This window comes from Somniosus microcephalus, chromosome 4, assembly GCF_052327205.1.
Source record: "Somniosus microcephalus isolate GS21.2 chromosome 4, FLI_Smic_1.0, whole genome shotgun sequence".
NCBI classification, from domain to species: domain Eukaryota; kingdom Metazoa; phylum Chordata; class Chondrichthyes; order Squaliformes; family Somniosidae; genus Somniosus; species Somniosus microcephalus.
Genome location: NC_140990.1, coordinates 137,581,410 through 137,598,979, shown reverse-complemented (window position 1 = coordinate 137,598,979; position 17,570 = coordinate 137,581,410). Strand labels below are relative to the sequence as shown.

The 17,570-nt window shown below is 51.0% G+C and overlaps 1 protein-coding gene across 1 annotated transcript in view; it reads right to left on the bottom strand.

Moving 5' to 3' along the window:
* The window catches only part of LOC147119832 (uncharacterized), a 430,344-nt gene extending 413,235 nt beyond the window's left edge, over positions 1-17,109 (bottom strand). Inside the window, exon 1 of the mRNA XM_085985279.1 lies at positions 17,044-17,109. The gene's annotated coding sequence lies outside the window, so the exon portion shown is untranslated. The remainder of the gene's footprint in view (positions 1-17,043) is intronic.
* Positions 17,110-17,570: the final 461 nt, after the last annotated feature.

Below are 17,570 nucleotides of genomic sequence, written 5' to 3'. Positions count from 1 at the left end.
TATGAGTGTTGATCGTAAGGTAATGTTTCGAAGCTTCTTCTACCTCCATTTGCAAGTACGCCTGGGCTAGATCAATTTTGGTGAAGCGTTTACCTCCAGATAGCGAGGCGAAAATATCCTCAATTCGTGGAAGCAGATATTGCACTGTGTGAAGGACTGGGTTCACTGTCACCTTAAAATCCCCACAGATGCGGACCTTCTTTGGTTCCCCAGGCGTATTACTCAATGACCTCTTCATTACAGGAACAATGGGTGTAGCCCACTCGCTCCAGTCCACTTTGGACAGTAGTCCTGAACGTTCCAACCCTTCCAGCTCTGCTTCAACAGCTGGTCTGATCGCATAAGGCACTGGTCTGGCCTTCAGAAACTTTGGGCTTGCATTTTCCTCTATTTTAATCGTTGCTGTTATTCCTTTTAGTGTTCCTAATCCCTCCTGGAACACTTCTTTTGCGTCAGTTAGCATTTTTGACAGTCGTCCAGGTGTGACATCGTCATCCTTTTTGGCCTCAACCTTCAGTGCCTGTATGGAATGCCAATCTAATTGTATCTTCCGGATCCATTCACGTCCTAGCAGTGGTGGTCCTCCATTTGGCAATACATATATATCCATTTTAGGTATTTCCTGGCCTTTATATGTCACTTTCACCCTTATTTTTCCTTTGGGGTAGACTTTTTGCCCCGTATACGTCTTCAAGACAATCTCTGTAGCTTTCAAGGGTATGTGTGAAAATAGCCGCTTGTAGTCTCTTTGATTTATGACTGTTAGAGCTGACCCTGTGTCCAATTCCATTTCCACTTGGACACCGTCTATCTTGAGTGTAACCCAGATAGTCTGGTGATCCTCCATTTCGGTTACCTTATGTCGTTTCAGACAACCCAGCTCCTTGCTTCCGGAGTCTGTGTCACTTTTCTGTTCGTCTGAACCACTGTCCATCACCTGGTGTACCTTTTTGTACTGCTCCTGTGGAGATTTGTTACTGTTGGTTTTCTTCCCAGACCTGCAGACTCTTGCTATGTGTCCTGCTTTCCCACACTGTGTGCACACTTGGTCCTTGAACCAACAATCTTTCTGGTCATGTGTTGTTCTGCCGCAGTGATAGCACTTCCCTGTTCCATAGGACATTTCATTGGTGCCATATTCTTGCGGTCTCCGTTGTATCTCTGCAGCGCCCCTTGCGGCTGCTTCATGTGATACTGCCATACTGAAAGCTTTGTCCAGCGTAAGGGGTCCTTTTCTGATAGAAGCCATTTCTGGGTTCCTTCACTTTGTAGCCCACACACAAACTTGTCCCTTAACATGTCTGCGAGTCCTGCTCCAAACTGGCAGTGTTTCGATAGCTTGCGCAGTTCCGTTAGGGACTCAGCATTGCTTTCGTCTTTGTGTTGGTTCCTTTTATGGAACTTAAATCGTTCTGCTATCAGCAGCGGTGTGGGGTTTAAGTGGGCCTGTAGGATTTCTACTATGCTTTCAAAATTCTTGTTTACCGGCTTCTCTGGGGTTATTAGATTTCGCAGTAACCCATAAGTTTTTGCACCCATGGAATTTAACAGAACCAGTGCTTTATTAACATCTGGCACTTCATTCGCCCTGCAGTACACCTCAATATGTTCCACATATGTTGCCCAATCTTCGATTTCATTGTCGAACGTAGAGATACTGCCACTCTTCGGCATCCTTGGGTGTGCGTTAACTATCACAAATGGCGCCTCCCGCGCTTCCCCTTCTTCTCCGCTGGCACAAAATGGCATCTCCCGCGCTTTCCTTCCTTCCCGCGCTCGCCCTTCTTCTCCGCTACGGCTTCTAAAAATGGCGTCTCCCACGCTCTTCCATCTTCTCCGCGGCTCAATTTCGCCTCCCCTTTATTTGCCCCGCGGACCCTGTTCAGCCCGTGAGCACTGGCTGCGCTCTGCGCGTTCTTCTTTTAATATTTTTCGACGCCGCTCAGTCTAGAACCCGGCTGTTTCTTACCCTCTCTCTCTACAGTTTGTTTTATTTTCCTCGACGCCGCTCGGTGTTCAACCCCCAGCTGCACCCTGCGCTCTTCACCCGTCTTACCCCATCGACGCTGCTCGGCTCTCTCTCCGCCGTCGGACGGCTCCAGCCGCCGCTGCTCAGGAAGGGTCTGCGCTGGACCTGTCATCGGTCTCTTACTGCTCGTTCTGGCTGGGGAACCAAGCCCGGCTCTCCACAGCATCCCCTGCGAAGTTGGATCTCTGCCTGACTGCTGGGCGGTTGCTCGTGGTCGACGCCCGTGTTCCTGGCCTCGACTAATTTTTTTTTTAATGTTGCAGGTAGATTCGAATCGACACTCGTCGCCACTGTTGGCTCCGTGGTTCAGTGGATATGCTATTATTAAATAATCACACGGATGCTGTACATTAACAAATAACAGGTCTTTACCAGAGGAGGGTAGTCTCTAGACTGGGGGGTACAGAGGCATGCGCAAAGCTTATATACCGGTGAGGTCACTGCCGGTACTACGGTATACAAGAGCTGTAAAAGTAGTTCTGACTTAAAGGCACATACACTACAGTACTGACTCTGGCTGGGTTCAGTTCTGCACAGACTGGTTCACCTCCCTCTCCTCCCCTGAAAGTGCTGACCCTGGCTGTGTTCAGTTCTACACTCAATGCTTCCCTCCCTCTCCTCCCCTGAAGGTGCTGACTCTGGCTGGGTTCAGTTCTACACTCACTGGTTCCCCTCCCTCTCCACCCCTGAAGGTGCTGACTCAGGCTGGGTTCAGTTCTACACTCACTGGTTCCCCTCCCTCTCCTCCATGAAGGTGCTGAATCTGGCTGGGTTCAATTCTAGAATCACTGGTTCACCTCCCTCTTCAAGCCTGAAGGTGCTGACTCAGGCTGGGTTCATAGAGTCATAGAGTTTTACAGCACAGAAAGAGGCCCTTCGGCCCATCGTGTCTGCGCCGCCCATCCATCCCTGTCCAGTCTAATCCCATTTTCCAGCATTTGGTCCATAGCCCTGTATGCAATGGCATTTCAAGTGCTCATCCAAATGCTTCTTGAATGTTCTGAGGGTTCCTGCCTCTACCACCCTTTTAGGCATTGAGTTCCACATTCCAACCACCCTCTGGGTGAAAAAGTTCCTCCTCAAATCCCCTCTAAATCTCCTGCCCCTTACCCTGAATCTATGCCCCCTTGTCATTGACCCCCCTACTAAGGGGAAAAGTTCCTCTTTATCTACCCTATCTATGCCCCTCATCATTTTGTACACCTCAATCAGGTCCCCCCTCAGCCTTCTTTGCTCCAAGGAAAACAACCCCAGCCTGTTTAGTCTTTCTTCATAGCGGAGGCGCTCCATCCCAGGTAACATCCTGGTGAATCTTCTCTGCACCCTCTCCAAAGCAATCACATCCTTCCTATAGTGAGGCGACCAGAACTGCACACAGTACTCCAGCTGTGGCCTCACCAGCGTTTTGTACAGCTCCATCATAACCTCCCTGCTCTTATATTCTATGCCTCGGCTAATGAAGGCAAGTATCCCATATGCCTTTTTAACCACCTTATCTACCTGTTCCGCTGCCTTCAGAGGTCTATGTACATGTACACCAAGGTCCCTCTGACCCTCTGTACTTCCTAGGGTCCTACCACTCATTGTGTATTCCCTTGCCTTATTTGTCCGTCCAAAATGCATCACCTCGCACTTTTCAGGGTTAAATTCCATTTGCCACTTTTGCGCCCAACTGACCAACCCGTCTATATCGTCCTGTAGCCTGAGGCTTTCCTCCTTGCAATTTACCACCCCACCAATTTTCGTGTCATCTGCAAACTTACTGATCATCCCTTTTACATTCTCATCCAAATCATTTATGTAGATCACAAACAACAAGGGACCCAGCACCGATCCCTGAGGTACCCCACTGGACACAGGCTTCCAGTCACAAAAGCAACCTTCGACCATCACCCTCTGCCTCCTGCCACTCAGCCAGTTTAGGATCCAATGCGCCAAGGCACCCTGGATCCCATGGGCTCTTACCTTCTTGACCAGTCTCCTATGCGGGACTTTGTCAAAAGCTTTACTGAAGTCCATGTAAACCACATCCACAGCATTTCCCTCATCCACCTCCCTAGTCACCCCCTCAAAAAATTCAATCAGATTTGTCAGACATGATTTACCCTTGACAAAGCCATGCTGACTATCCCCGATTAATCCTTGCCTCTCCAAGTGGAGACTAATTTTGTCCCTCAGAATTTTTTCCAATAATTTCCCTACCACAGATGTTAGGCTCACTGGCCTGTAATTCCCTGGTTTATCCCTGCTACCCTTCTTGTATAATGGTACTACATTAGCTGTTCTCCAGTCCTCTGGTACATCCCCTGTGGCCAGAGAGGTTCTGAAAATTTGTGTCAGAGCCCCTGCAATCTCCTCCTTTGCCTCCCACAGCAGCCTGGGATACATCTCGTCCGGGCCTGGGGATTTATCCACTTTTCGGCCTGCTAAAACCGCTAGCACCTCCTCCCTCTCGATGCTAATATGTTCAAGTATGTCACAGTCCCCTTGCCCGATTTCTATGTCTGCATCGTCTTTCTCCATAGTGAACACAGATGCAAAAAATTCATTTAAAACCCCGCCTACATCATCTGGCTCTACACACAGATTGCCACTTTGGTCCCTAATGGGCCCTACCATTTCCCTGGTTATCCTCTTGCCCTTAATATACTTATAAAACATCTTAGGATTTTCCTTTATTTTGCTCGCCAGTGTTATTTCATGGCCCCTCCTCGCCCTCCTAATTTCTTTTTTAAGTATGCCCCTGCACTTTTTATACTCCTCTAGGGCTTCTTCCGTCTTTAGTCTTTTGTAACTGCCAAAAGCCCCCCTTTTATTTCTAATGCATTTTTGTATCTCCCTTGTCATCCAAGGTTGCCTTTGCTTGTTGGTCCCACCCTTGACCTTTACGGGAACATGTTGGCGTTGTACTCTCTCTATTTCCCTTCTGAAAGTCTCCCACTGTTTTGATGTGGATTTTCCTATAAGTAGCTGCTCCCAGTCCACTTTGGCCAGATCCTGCCTTATCATATTAAAATCGGATTTCCCCCAATTTAGAACCCTTATTTCCGGGCCGTCTTTGTCTTTTTCCATGACCACCTTAAATTTCACCGAATTATGGTCACTGTCGCCAAAATGCTCTCCTACTGATACTTCCACCACTTGCCCGGCTACATTCCCCAGAATTAGGTCCAGTACCGCCCCCTCTCTTGTAGGACTTTCTACATGTTTGCTCAAAAAGCTCTCCTGGATGCACTTTAAGAATTCTGCACCCTCTAAGCCTTTCACACTCTGACTATCCCAATTTATATTGGGGAAGTTGAAATCCCCCACTATTATTACCCTATTATTTTCGCACTTCTCTGAGATTCGCCTACATATCTGTTCCTCTATCTCCCCCTGACTGTTTGGGGGCCTATAGTACACTCCCAGCAAAGTGCTTGCCCCCTTTTTGTTTTTACGTTCTACCCATATGGCCTCATTTGAGGAACCCGCTAATATATCATCCCTCCTTACAGCAGTAATTGACTCCTTAATTAATATTGCAACACCCCCTCCCCTTTTACACCCCCCTCTGTCTCGCCTGAAGATTCTATACCCCGGAATATTGAGCTGCCAGTCCTGACCCTCCCTCAACCATGTCTCCGTGATGGCAACAATATCGTACTCCCATGTGTTCAACAACAACTTCAGTTCATTCACCTTATTTGCAAGACTCCTTGCATTAAAATAAATGCCTTCCAGCCCTGCCATATTCCCTTTTGCCTTCACATATTTGCTCTGCCTTCCCAGCTGACTTGTTTTTTCCTCTGTATTTGGCTGTAAATCACCCCCTACTATAGCTCCACTCTGTACCCCATCCCCCTGCCAAGTTAGTTTAAACCCCCCCCAGCAGTGCTAGCAAACCTCCCCGCAAGGATATTGGTTCCCCTCTGGTTCAGGTGTAAACCGTCCGACTTGTACAAGTCCCACCTTTCCCAGAAGCAGACCCAGTGATCCAGGAAACTAAAGCCCTCCCTCCTGCACCATCCCTTTAGCCACGCATTCATCTGTTCTATCTTCCTATTTCTATACTCACTAGCACATGGCACCGGGAGTAATCCAGAGATTACAACCTTTGAGGTCCTGCTCTTTAATCCTTCACCTAGCTCCCTAAATTCTTGCTGCAGGACCTCATCCCTCTTTTTACCTATGTCGTTGGTGCCAATGTGGACCACGACCTCTGGCTGTTCACCCTCCCCCTCCAGAATGCCCTGCAGCCGCTCAGTGATATCCTTGACCCTGGCATCAGGGAGGCAACAAACCATCCTGGATTCACGTCTACGGCCACAGAAACGCCTGTCTGTTCCCCTTACTATAGAATCCCCTACCACTATTGCTCTCCCACTCTTTTTTCCCCCTTCCTGGGCAGCAGGAGCACCCCCAGTGCCAGGAAGTTGGCTGCTGCTGTCTTCCCCTGGTGAGTCATCCCCCTCAACAGTATCCAAAGCGGTATACTTGTTTAAGAGGGGAATGGTCACAGGGGTCTCCTGCACTACCTGCCTGCTTCTATTGCTCCACCTGGTGGTCACCCATTTCCTGTCTTCCTGTGCAGCCCTTCCCTGCGGTGTGACCAACTCACTAAACGTGCTATCCACGACCCTCTCAGCATCGTGAATGCTCAACAACCCATCCACCCACAGCTCCAGCGCCTCAATGCGGTCTGCTAGTAGCTGCAGATGGATGCATCTCTGGCACACGTGGTCATCAGGGGCACCGGGGTCCCTGAATTCCCACATAGAGCAAGAGGAGCATATCACGGGGCTGGGCTCACCTGGCATGACCTTCCCTTTACTTAATTTAAATTAATTTACTATCACCAATTAAAATGATCTCTAAGGCGCTTGTATAGTCTACCAACAGTCCCTGCTACACCAGAAAAGACCCTAGTAACTCTAAACTACAGAGATAAAGTTTAAAAAAGAGAAATACTCACCAACCAATCACTTACCTGCTCCCTGGTGATGTCACACACTGATTACTTTTTACCTCTCTCCCTGCTGCTGAGTTGGTGTTCCTTGTAGCTGCCGCCGGTTTTCAAGCCGGGCTCCTCCTCCGCTGCTGCTCTCCCCCGAACTGGTCGGGCCTTGTAGCTGCCGCCGGTTTTCAAGCCGGGCTCCTCCTCCGCTGCTGCTCTCCCCCGAACTGGTCGGGCCTTGTAGCTGCCGCCGGTTTTCAAGCCGGGCTCCTCCTCCGCTGCTGCTCTCCCCCGAACTGGTCGGGCCTTGTAGCTGCCGCCGGTTTTCAAGCCGGGCTCCTCCTCCGCTGCTGCTCTCCCCCGAACTGGTCGGGCCTTGTAGCTGCCGCCGGTTTTCAAGCCGGGCTCCTCCTCCGCTGCTGCTCTCCCCCGAACTGGTCGGGCCTTGTAGCTGCCGCCGGTTTTCAAGCCGGGCTCCTCCTCCGCTGCTGCTCTCCCCCGAACTGGTCGGGCCTTGTAGCTGCCGCCGGTTTTCAAGCCGGGCTCCTCCTCCGCTGCTGCTCTCCCCGGAACTGGTCGGGCCTTGTAGCTGCCGCCGGTTTTCAAGCCGGGCTCCTCCTCCGCTGCTGCTCTCCCCCGAACTGGTCGGGCCTTGTAGCTGCCGCCGGTTTTCAAGCCGGGCTCCTCCTCCGCTGCTGCTCTCCCCGAACTCTGGCTGGGTTCAGTTCTACACAGACTGCTTCACCTGCTTCTCCACCGCTGAAGGTGCTGACTCTGGCTGGGTTCAGTTCTACACAGACTGGTTCACCTGCCTCTCCTCCCCTGAAGGTGCTGGCTCTGGCAGTGTTCAGTTCTATACTCGCTGGTTCCCCTTCCTCTCCTCCCCTGAAGGTGCTGACTCTGGCAGGTTTCAGTTCCACACTCACGGGTTCCCCTCTCTCTCCTCCCCAGAAGGTGCTGACTCTGCTGGGTCCAGTTCACTCACTAGCTCCCCTCCCTCTACTCCACTGAAGGTGCTTACTCTGGCTGGTTTCTGTTCTACTCTCACTGGTTCCCCTCCCTCTGCTCTCCTGAAGGTGTTGACTCTGGCTGGGTTCAGTTCTACACTCAATGGTTCCCCTCCCTCTCTTCCCCTGAAGGTGCTGACTCGGTCTCTGTTCCGTTCTACACTCAATGGTTCCCCTCCCTCTCTTCCCCTGAAGGTGCTGACTCTGGCTGGGTTCAGTTCTACACTCACTGGTTCCCCTCTCCTCCCCTGAAGGCGCTGACTCTGGCTGGGTTCAGTTCTACACTCACTGGTTCCCCTCCCTCTACTCCCATGAATGTGCTGACTCTGGCTGGGTTCAGTTCTACACTCACTGGTTCCCCTCCCTCTCCTCCACTGAAGGTGATGGATCTGGGCTGGGTTCAGTTCACTCACTGGTTCCCCTCTGCTCTGCTGAACGTGCTGACTCTAGCTGGGTTCAGTTCTACACTCACTGGTTCCCCTCCCTCTCCTCCCCTGAAGGTGCTGACTCTGGCTGGGTTCAGTCCTGCACTCACTAGTTACTCTCCCTCTGCACACCTGAAGGTGCTGACTCTGGCTGGGTTCAGTTCCACACTCACGGGTTCCCCTCTCTCTCCTCCCCAGAAGGTGCTGACTCTGCTGGGTCCAGTTCACTCACTGGTTCCCTTCCTCTCCTCTCCTGAAGGTGCTGACTCTGGCTGGGTTCAGTTCCACAATCACTGGTTCCCCTCATTTTCCTCCCCTGAGGGTGCTGACTCTGGCGGGGTTCAGTTTTACACTCACCGGTTCCCTCCCTCTCCTGAAGGTGCTGACTCTGGCTGGGTTCAGTTGTAAACTCACAGTTGCCCCTTCCTCTCCTCCCCTGAAGGTGCTGACTCTGTAGAACTGAACCCAGCCAGAGTCATCACATTCAGGGAAGGAGAGGGAGGGGAACCAGAGAGTGTAGAATGGAACCCAGACACTCACTGGTTCCCCTCCCTCTCCTTCCCTGAATGTGATGACTCTGGCTGGGTTCAGTTCTACACACACTGATTCACCACACTCGCCTGCCCTGAAGGTGCTGACTCTGGCTGGGTTCAGTTCTACTCTCACTGGTTCCCCTCCCTCTCCTCGACTGAAGGTGCTGTCCCTGGCTGGGTTCAGTTCTACACTCACTGGTTCCCCTCCCTCTCCTCCACTGAAGGTGCTGACTCTGGCTGGGTTCAGTTCTATACTCGCTGGTTCCCCTCCCTCTCCTCGACTGAAGGTGCTGTCCCTGGCTGGGTTCAGTTCTACACTCACTGGTTGCCCTCTCTCTCCTCCCCTGAAGGTGCTGACTCTGCTGGGTTCAGTTCACTCACTGTTACCCTCCCTATGATATCTTGAAGGTGCTGACTCTGGCTGGGTTCAGTTCTACACTCACTGCTTCCCTCCCTCTCCTCCACTGAAGGTGCTGACTCTGGCTGGGTTCAGTTCTACACTCACTGGTTCCCTCCCTCTCCTCTCCTGAAGGTACTGGCTGGGTTCAGTTCTACACAGATTGGTTCACCTCCCTCTCCTCCCCTGAACGTGCTGACTCTGGTTGGGTTCAGTTCTACACTCAGTGGTGCGTATCCCTCTCCTCTGCTGAAGGTGCTTACTCTAGCTGGGTCAGTTCACTCACTGGTTCCCCTCCCTCTCCTCCCCTGAAGGTGCTGACTCCGGCTATGTTCAGTTCTACACTCACTGGTTACCCTCCCTTTCCACTCCTGAAGGTGCTGACTCCGGCTATGTTCAGTTCTACACTCACTGGTTCCCCTCTCTCTCCTCTCCTGAAGGTGCTGACTCTGAGCTGGGTTCAGTTCACTCACTGGTTGCCCTCACCTCTCCTGAACGTGCTGATTCTAGCTGGGTTCAGTTCCACATTCACTGGTTCCCCCCCTCCCCTCGTTTGAAGGTGATGTCTCTGGCTGGGTTCAGCTCTGCACTCACTAGTTACTCTCCCTCTGCACCCCTGAAGGTGCTGACTCTGGCTGGGTTCAGTTCGACACTCACTGGTTTCCCTCCCTCTCCACCCCTGAAGGTTCTGACTCTAGCTGGGTTCAGTTCTGCATTCACTGGTTCCCCTTCCTCTCCTCCCCAGAAGGTGCTGACTCTGCTGGGTCCAGTTCACTCACTAGTTCCCCTCCCTCTCCTCCACTGAAGGTGCTTACTCTGGCTGGTTTCAGTTTTACACTCACTGTTTCACTCCCTATCCTCCCCTGAAGGTTCTGACACTAGCTGGGTTCAGTTCTACTCTCACTGGTTCCCCTCCCTCTCCTCTCCTGAAGGTGCTGACTCTGGCTGGGTTCAGCTCTACACTCACTGGTTCCTACCCTCTCCTCCACTGAACGTGTTGACTCTGGCTGGGTTCAGTTCTACACTCACTGGTTCCTACCCTCTCCTCCACTGAACGTGCTGACTCTGGCTGGGTTCAGTTCTACACTCACTGGTTCCCCTCCCTCTCCACCCCTGAAGGTGCTGTCTCTGGCTGGGTTCAGTTCTACACTCACTGGTTCCCCTCCCTCTCCTCCACTGAAGGTGCTGACTCCGGCTGGGTTCAGTTCACTCACTGTTACCCTCCCTATGATATCTTGAAGGTGCTGACACTAGCTGGGTTCAGTTCTACACTCACTGGTTCCCTCCCTCTCCTGAAGGTGCTAACTCTGGCTGGGTTCAGTTCTACACTCACTGGTCCCCTCCCTCTCCTCTCCTTAAGCTGCTTACTCTAGCTGGGTTCAGTACACTCACTGTTTCCCCTCCCTCTCCTCCACTGAAGGTGCTGACTCTGGCTGGGTTCAGTTCTACACTCACTGGTTCCCTCCCTCTCCTCTCCTGAAGGTACTGACTCTGGCTGGGTTCAGTTCTACACTCACTGGTTCCCCTCTCTCTCCTCCCCTGAAGGTGCTGACTCTGGCTGTGTTCAGTTCTACACTCACTGGTTCACCTCCCTCTCCTCCCCTGAAAGTGCTGAATCTGTTTGGGTTCAGTTCTACACTCACTGGTTCCCCTCCCCCCCTGAAGGTGCTGACTCTGGCTGGGTTCAGTTCTACACTCACTGGTTCCCCTCAGTCTCCTCCCCTGAAGGTGCTGTCTCTGGCTGGGTTCAGTTCTACACTCACTGATTCACCACACTCGCCTGCCCTGAAGATGCTGGCTCTAGCTTTGTACAGTTCCACACTCACTGGTTCCCCTCCCTCTCCTCCACTGAAGGTGCTGACTCTGGCTGGGTTCAGTTCTGCACTCGCTTCTTCGCCTCCCCTGAAGGTGTTGACTCTGGCTGGGTTCAGTTCTACACTCACTGATTCCCCTCCCTCTCCTCCCCTGAAGGTGCTTTCTCTAGCTGGGATCAGTTCACTCACTGGTTCCACTCCCTCTCCTCGACTGAAGGTGCTGACTCTGGCTGGGTTCAGTTCTACACTCACTGGTTCCCCTCCCTCTCCTCCCCTGAATGTGCTGACTCTGGCTGGGTTCAGTTCTACAATCACTGGTGTCTCCCACTCCTCCCATGAAGGTGCTGACTCTGGCAGGGTTCAGTTCTACATTCACTGGCTCCGCTCCCTCTCCTCCCCTGAAGGTGCTGACACTAGCTGGGTTCAGTTCTACTCTCACTGGTTCCCTCCCTTTCCTCTCCTGAAGGTGCTGCCTCTGGCTGGGTTCAGTTCAACACTCACTGGTTCCCTCCATTTCCTCTCCTGAAGGTGCTGCCTCTGGCTGTGTTCAGTTCTACACTCAGTGGTGCGTATCCCTCTCCTCTGCTGAAGGTGCTTACTCTAGCTGGGTCAGTTCACTCACTGTTTCACCTCCCTCTCCTCCCCTGAAGGTGCTGACTCTGGCTGGGTTCAGTTCTACACGAACTGGTTCCCCTTCCACTCCTTCCCTGAAGGTGCTGAATTTGGCAGGTTTCAGTTCCACACTCCCGGGTTCCCCTCCCTCTCCTCCCCTGAAGGTGCTGAGTCTGGATGGGTTGAGTTCTAGACTGGCTGGTTCCCCTCCAACTCCTTGCAGATGGAGCTGACTCTCGCTGAGTTCAGATCGATGCTTGCGGTTTCCCCTCCCTCTCCTCCACTGAAGGTGCTGATTCTAGCTGTGTTCAGTTCTACACTCACTGGTTCACCTCCCTCTCTTCCACTGAAGGTGCTGACTCTGGCTGGGTTGACTTCTAGACTCACTGGATCACCTCGCTCTCCTCCCCTGAAGGTTCTAACTCTGGCTGGGTTCAGTTTTACACTCACTGGTTCCACTCCCTCTCCTCCCCTGAAGGTGCTGACCCTGGCTGGGTTCAGTTCCGCATTCATTTGTTCCACTCTCTCCTCCCCTGAAGGTGCTGGCTCTGGCTGGGTTCAGTTCCACAGTCACTGGTTGCCCTCTCCTCCCCTGAAGGTGCTGTCTCTGTCTGGGTTCAGTTCTACACTCAGTGGTTCCCCTCCCTCTCCTCCCCTAAAGGTGTTGACTCTGGCTGGGTTCAGTTCACTCACTAGTTCTCCTCTCTCTCCTCCCCTGAAGGCGCTGACTCTGGCTGGGTTCATTTCCACATTCACTGGTTCCCCTCCCTCTCCTCCCCTGAAGGTGCTGTCTCTGGCTGGGTTCAGTTCTACACTCACTGGTTCCCCTCCTTCTCCTCCCCTGAAGGTGCTGTCTCTGGCTGGGTTCAGTTCTACACTCACTGGTTCCCCTCCTTCTCCTCCTCTGAAGGTGCCGACTCTGGCTGGGTGTCTGTGCTCTCTCTCCCCCTGTTTCCAACACTCTGGCCCTCCCTGTCTATCTGTAATATCTCCCTGTTTTGGTACTGGGCACTCGCTGACTACTCTCCATTTCACCTTCTTGTACACTCTCTGACCATCACCATTTCACAGAATCATTTAGCACAGAAGGAGGCCATCATGGCCGTGCGACTCTCTGTAAGAGCTGTCCAATTAGTCCCACTCCCCGGCTCTTTCCCCATAGACTGGAAAATATTCCATGGGAAGTATTAATCCAATTCCCTTTAGAAAGTTATGATTGAATCTGCTTCCACCAGCCTTTCAGGGACTGCATTCCAGATCACAACAAGTCACTGATTTTAAAAATCTCTCCCCACCTCCCCCCTGGCTTTTTGCCCAATTATTTTAATTGCATGTCCTCTGGTTACCGACCCTCCTGCCAGTGGAAACATCTACTATCCCATCAACACTATGAAACCCCCTGTCATTTTGAACACCATTATTAAATCTCCCTTAACCTTCTCTGTCCTAAGGAGAACAATCCCAGCTTCTCCGGTCTCTCCAGATAACTGAAACCCCTCATCCCTGGCACCGTTCTAGTAAATCCCCTCAGCGCCATCTCCAAGGCCTTGAGGCCTTTTCTAAAGTGTGGTGCCCAGAATTAGACACAATGACCCAGAAATTCAGGTCTCCACGGGTGAGTACGCATGGGGACTCACCCGTAAGCCCAATGGAAGTGCCTGTTTCCTGCATGCACTTCGCATGCACGGGAAACCGGCACTTCCATTCCCCTGAAAGAAGGGGTTCAGAGTTCGAACGCGTGCGCCGGAGAAGCTGCACGTGCGCATCGAACTTACGTTTTTTTTGCAGGTTTTCCTGGGAGGGTAAGTCTCCAGAAATTACACATATAAAATCAGTCGCAAGGCCTGCTTTTTACAAGGTAAGTGGTGAATTAATTAAAATTAAACATTTTTTCCACAGGTTTATTATTTTTAAATACTTTAAAGAAAGGTAAGTTTATTTTTAGCCCCGTTAGAAAATAAAATTATTTTTTTCACAAATTTAAATTATTGTTTAAAATAGTTATTTCATGTAATTTAGCGTTTCTTTAAAAAATGTGATTTAAAAAAAAAATTATTTGAAGATTTAGTGATGTTTTGGGGCTGTAGTATTTATAAGTTTGACAGCCCTTCCTGTCAAACTTATGAATGAAGCATTCCCTGCTCCGATTGGCTCCCCATGGCCCACGTGATCCCAGGGGATGCATCGAACTAACTGCGCCCCTGGGATATGCAAGCACTGCGCGCCGGCAGTTAGAGCAGGCCCAGGATCGGAATCCCACGGGGGCCCACAGCACAATGGCCGGCGTGCTTGGTAAGTGCAGGTCGGGGGCTTGCACCTGCGGGAATCCCCTGACCCGAAATTCTGGGCCAATACTCGCATTAGTAATTTAGAAAAGTTTAGCATAACTTCCTTGCGTTTGCACTCTCTGCTTCTGTTAATAAACCCAAGGATCCCGTATGCTATTGAACAATTAACTTGTCCCGCCTCCTTCAAAGATTTGTGTCCATAACCCCCAGGTCTCCCTGTTCCTGCACCCGGGTTAAAACTGTACCATTTAGTTTATATTGCCTCTCCTCCTCCTACCTTCCAAAATGCATGACTTTACACTTCTCTGCATTAAATTCTGTCTGCCCATTGCACCAGTCCATCTATGTCCTCCTAACTGTTTACTATTTCTACTGCCTTTACACGTGATCTCCTATTTTACAGATGCCCTCACGCCCATCAACATTTCCCCCTTCATTTACAGACACTCCCTGACCAGCAAAGCAAAAAAGAGAAAGCCTTGCATTACTACAGTGCCTTTCACGACCACCGGGCATCCCGAAGCACTTTACAGCAATGAAATACTTTTTGAAGTGTAGTCACTGTTGTAATTTAGTCCCCATTTACAGACGCTCCCTGACTAGTCACCATGTCTCCTTAATTTACAGACACTCCCTGAACCGTCACAATTTCGCCTCTATTTACAGACGCTCCCTGACCAATCCCCATTTCTCCTCCATTTGCAGACGCTCCCTGACCAGTCCCCAATTCTCTATTTACAGACTCTCCCTGACCAGTCACCATTTCTCCTCTATTTACAGATGCCCCCTGACTAATCACCATTTCTCCTCTATTTACAGATGCCCCCTGACCAGTCACCATTTCTCCTCTATTTACAGACGCCCCCTGACCAGTCTCCATTTCTCCTCTATTTACAGACGCCCCCTGACCAGTCTCCATTTCTCCTCTATTTACAGACGCTCCCTGACCAGTCACCATTTCTCCTTCATAGGCAGATGCTCCCTGACCAGACCCCATTTCTCCTTCATTTACAGACGCTCCCTGACCAGTCTCCATGTCTCCTTCATTTACAGACGCTCCCTGACCAGTCTCCATTTCTCCTTCATTTACAGACGCTCCCTGACCAGTTTCCATTACTCCTTCATTTACAGATGCTCCCTTACCAGTCCCCATTTCTCCACGCCCCCTGACCAGTCTCCATTTCTCCTCTATTTACAGACGCTCCCTGACCACTCACCATTTCTCCTTCATAGGCAGATGCTCCCTGATGAGTCTCCATTTCTCCTTCATTGACAGATGCTCCCTGACCAGACCCCATTTCTCCTTCATTTACAGACGCTCCCTGACCAGTCTCCATGTCTCCTTCATTTACAGACGCTCCCTGACCAGTCTCCATTTCTCCTTCATTTACAGACGCTCCCTGACCAGTTTCCATTACTCCTTCATTTACAGATGCTCCCTTACCAGTCCCCATTTCTCCTTCATTGACAGACGCTCCCTGACCAGTCTCCATTTCTCCTCCATTTACAGACGCTCCCTGACCAGTGCCCACTTCTCCTCCATTTACAGACGCCTCCTGGCTCGCTGGAGATGGCCCAGCACTTCCTGGTTGTCCCAGAGTTTGTCTCTTAAACTGGCGGGTAGTTGTGAGGAGGTGGATAATGTTGAGTGTTTTCTCCGGGCCAGGCTTGGGGCTGCACTCGCTGCGTGAGCAGCCTGACCAGTCTCCATTTCTCCTTCATTGACAGATGCTCCCTGACCAGTCTCCATTTCTCCTCTATTTACAGACGCTCCCTGACACGTCTCCATTTCTCCTCCATTTACAGATGCTCCCTGACCAGTGCCCATTTCTCCTCCATTTACAGACGCTCCCTGACTCGCTGGGGATTTCCCAGCACTTCCTGGTTGTCCCGGATTTTGTGTCTTAAACTGGCGGGTAGTTGTGAGGAGGTGGATAATGTTGAGTGTTTTCTCCAGGCCGGGCCTGGGGCCCCACTCGGGGTGTGAGCAGCCCGCGTCCCCCCGGGGTTTATTTTTGAAAACAGCTTTATGGTCAACAATATAAATACAATAATAAATATTTACAAGTAAATCAATAATGTTTACAGTACAAACTGCCACTATTTAATAAACCAAGAAAAGAAAGAACCCGTATACATCAGTCCTACTGGCATCGCTCAATCATTCAGTCATTTATTCCTTCGTTCATTCATTCAAGCGTAACTTCCATTGTGCATGTCTTCGTGTCATTTGTCTACCTGCATGCATTCATTCATCCATCCAGACAGGCCTCACACTCACCCAATAGGATGCCCACTTTCATCCTGGGGAGCGAAGGCCCTTCATTCGGTCGAACGTAAGTTTCATTCTGTATGCGTGCATGTGTATTATTTGTGTCAGCATGCGTGCATTCACTTGAGCGTTCGTTCGATCATTCATACATTGAGGAAGGCTTTAACACTAAATAACACCACAATATACAAAGTCCCATAACCATATCAGAAATCAATTAAAACTTCAAGTAAACTACTTTTAACCAGAAACCCGAAACTTCTTCAACAAAACAAGTAAATACCAGTTCTATGCCAGTCCTATTGGAACTCTAATAACTCCTCGTTTTCACTTGATGTTATCTAACCATATAATGTCATGATCCTTGTCCACAGTCTTCAACTTTTCCACAGAAAAGAAGCCGACCACTTTCTCAAATCACGTAAAAGGAGAAAACGACAACTCAAATTTCCTTCTTCTTGCTGTTATCACTCACAGGACCCAGCCATCAAGACATTCATTATTCCTTCCCCCCCCGCCTGCGGTCGTCCGTGCTGGGCCTCCCGCCGAGGACACTCTCCTCCGGGTCTTCCACCCTGGGCCTTCTGCACTGGGCCCTCCGCACTGGCATTCCCCGTGAGCAGCCGGGGTGTGGGGCAGCCCTTTCACACAGCACCCGAGCAGAGCTGAGCTGCTGAGAATCTCGCAGCCTCCCCCGGGGTTTATTAACCTGCTCCCTGAGCTCTCTCACCTGATGTATCAGCGTCTGCTGCCAAGGTCCGCGCATGCTCAGCTCACACTACCCGGGTGATTGACGGGTGCTCCGGACCAATAGGAAGAGTAGGGCGGGGCTGGAGAACCGAGCCAGCGGCTGGTCCTCCAACCAATCGCAGTGTGTGAGGGGCGGGACTTGCGGCACCCAGTGGGCGGGGCTGAGCCCGGATCTCCCTCATTGGCTGAAACTCTGCCTCATTGTTGAAGCTGATTTCTCTCAAACTCCAGGAGAAATCTGGACCTTTCTGTTGTGGCTTTGAACAGATGGAACCCTGTGGGGTGGAGCAAACATTGCAACATTTGGCAGTGAAATGGATTCACTCAGGACAGACAGCAGGGATTATTTCAGGAAATAACACAGTGTAGTGAGAAAGGAAATGCAGTCAATGTTGTGTAGATGGATTGTCGGAAGGTGTTTGATAAGGTGCCGGACAGGAGGCTTGTTGATCAAATTAAGGCTGACGGTATTAAAAGGGAGTGGGGCAGCGTGGATAGGAAGTTGGG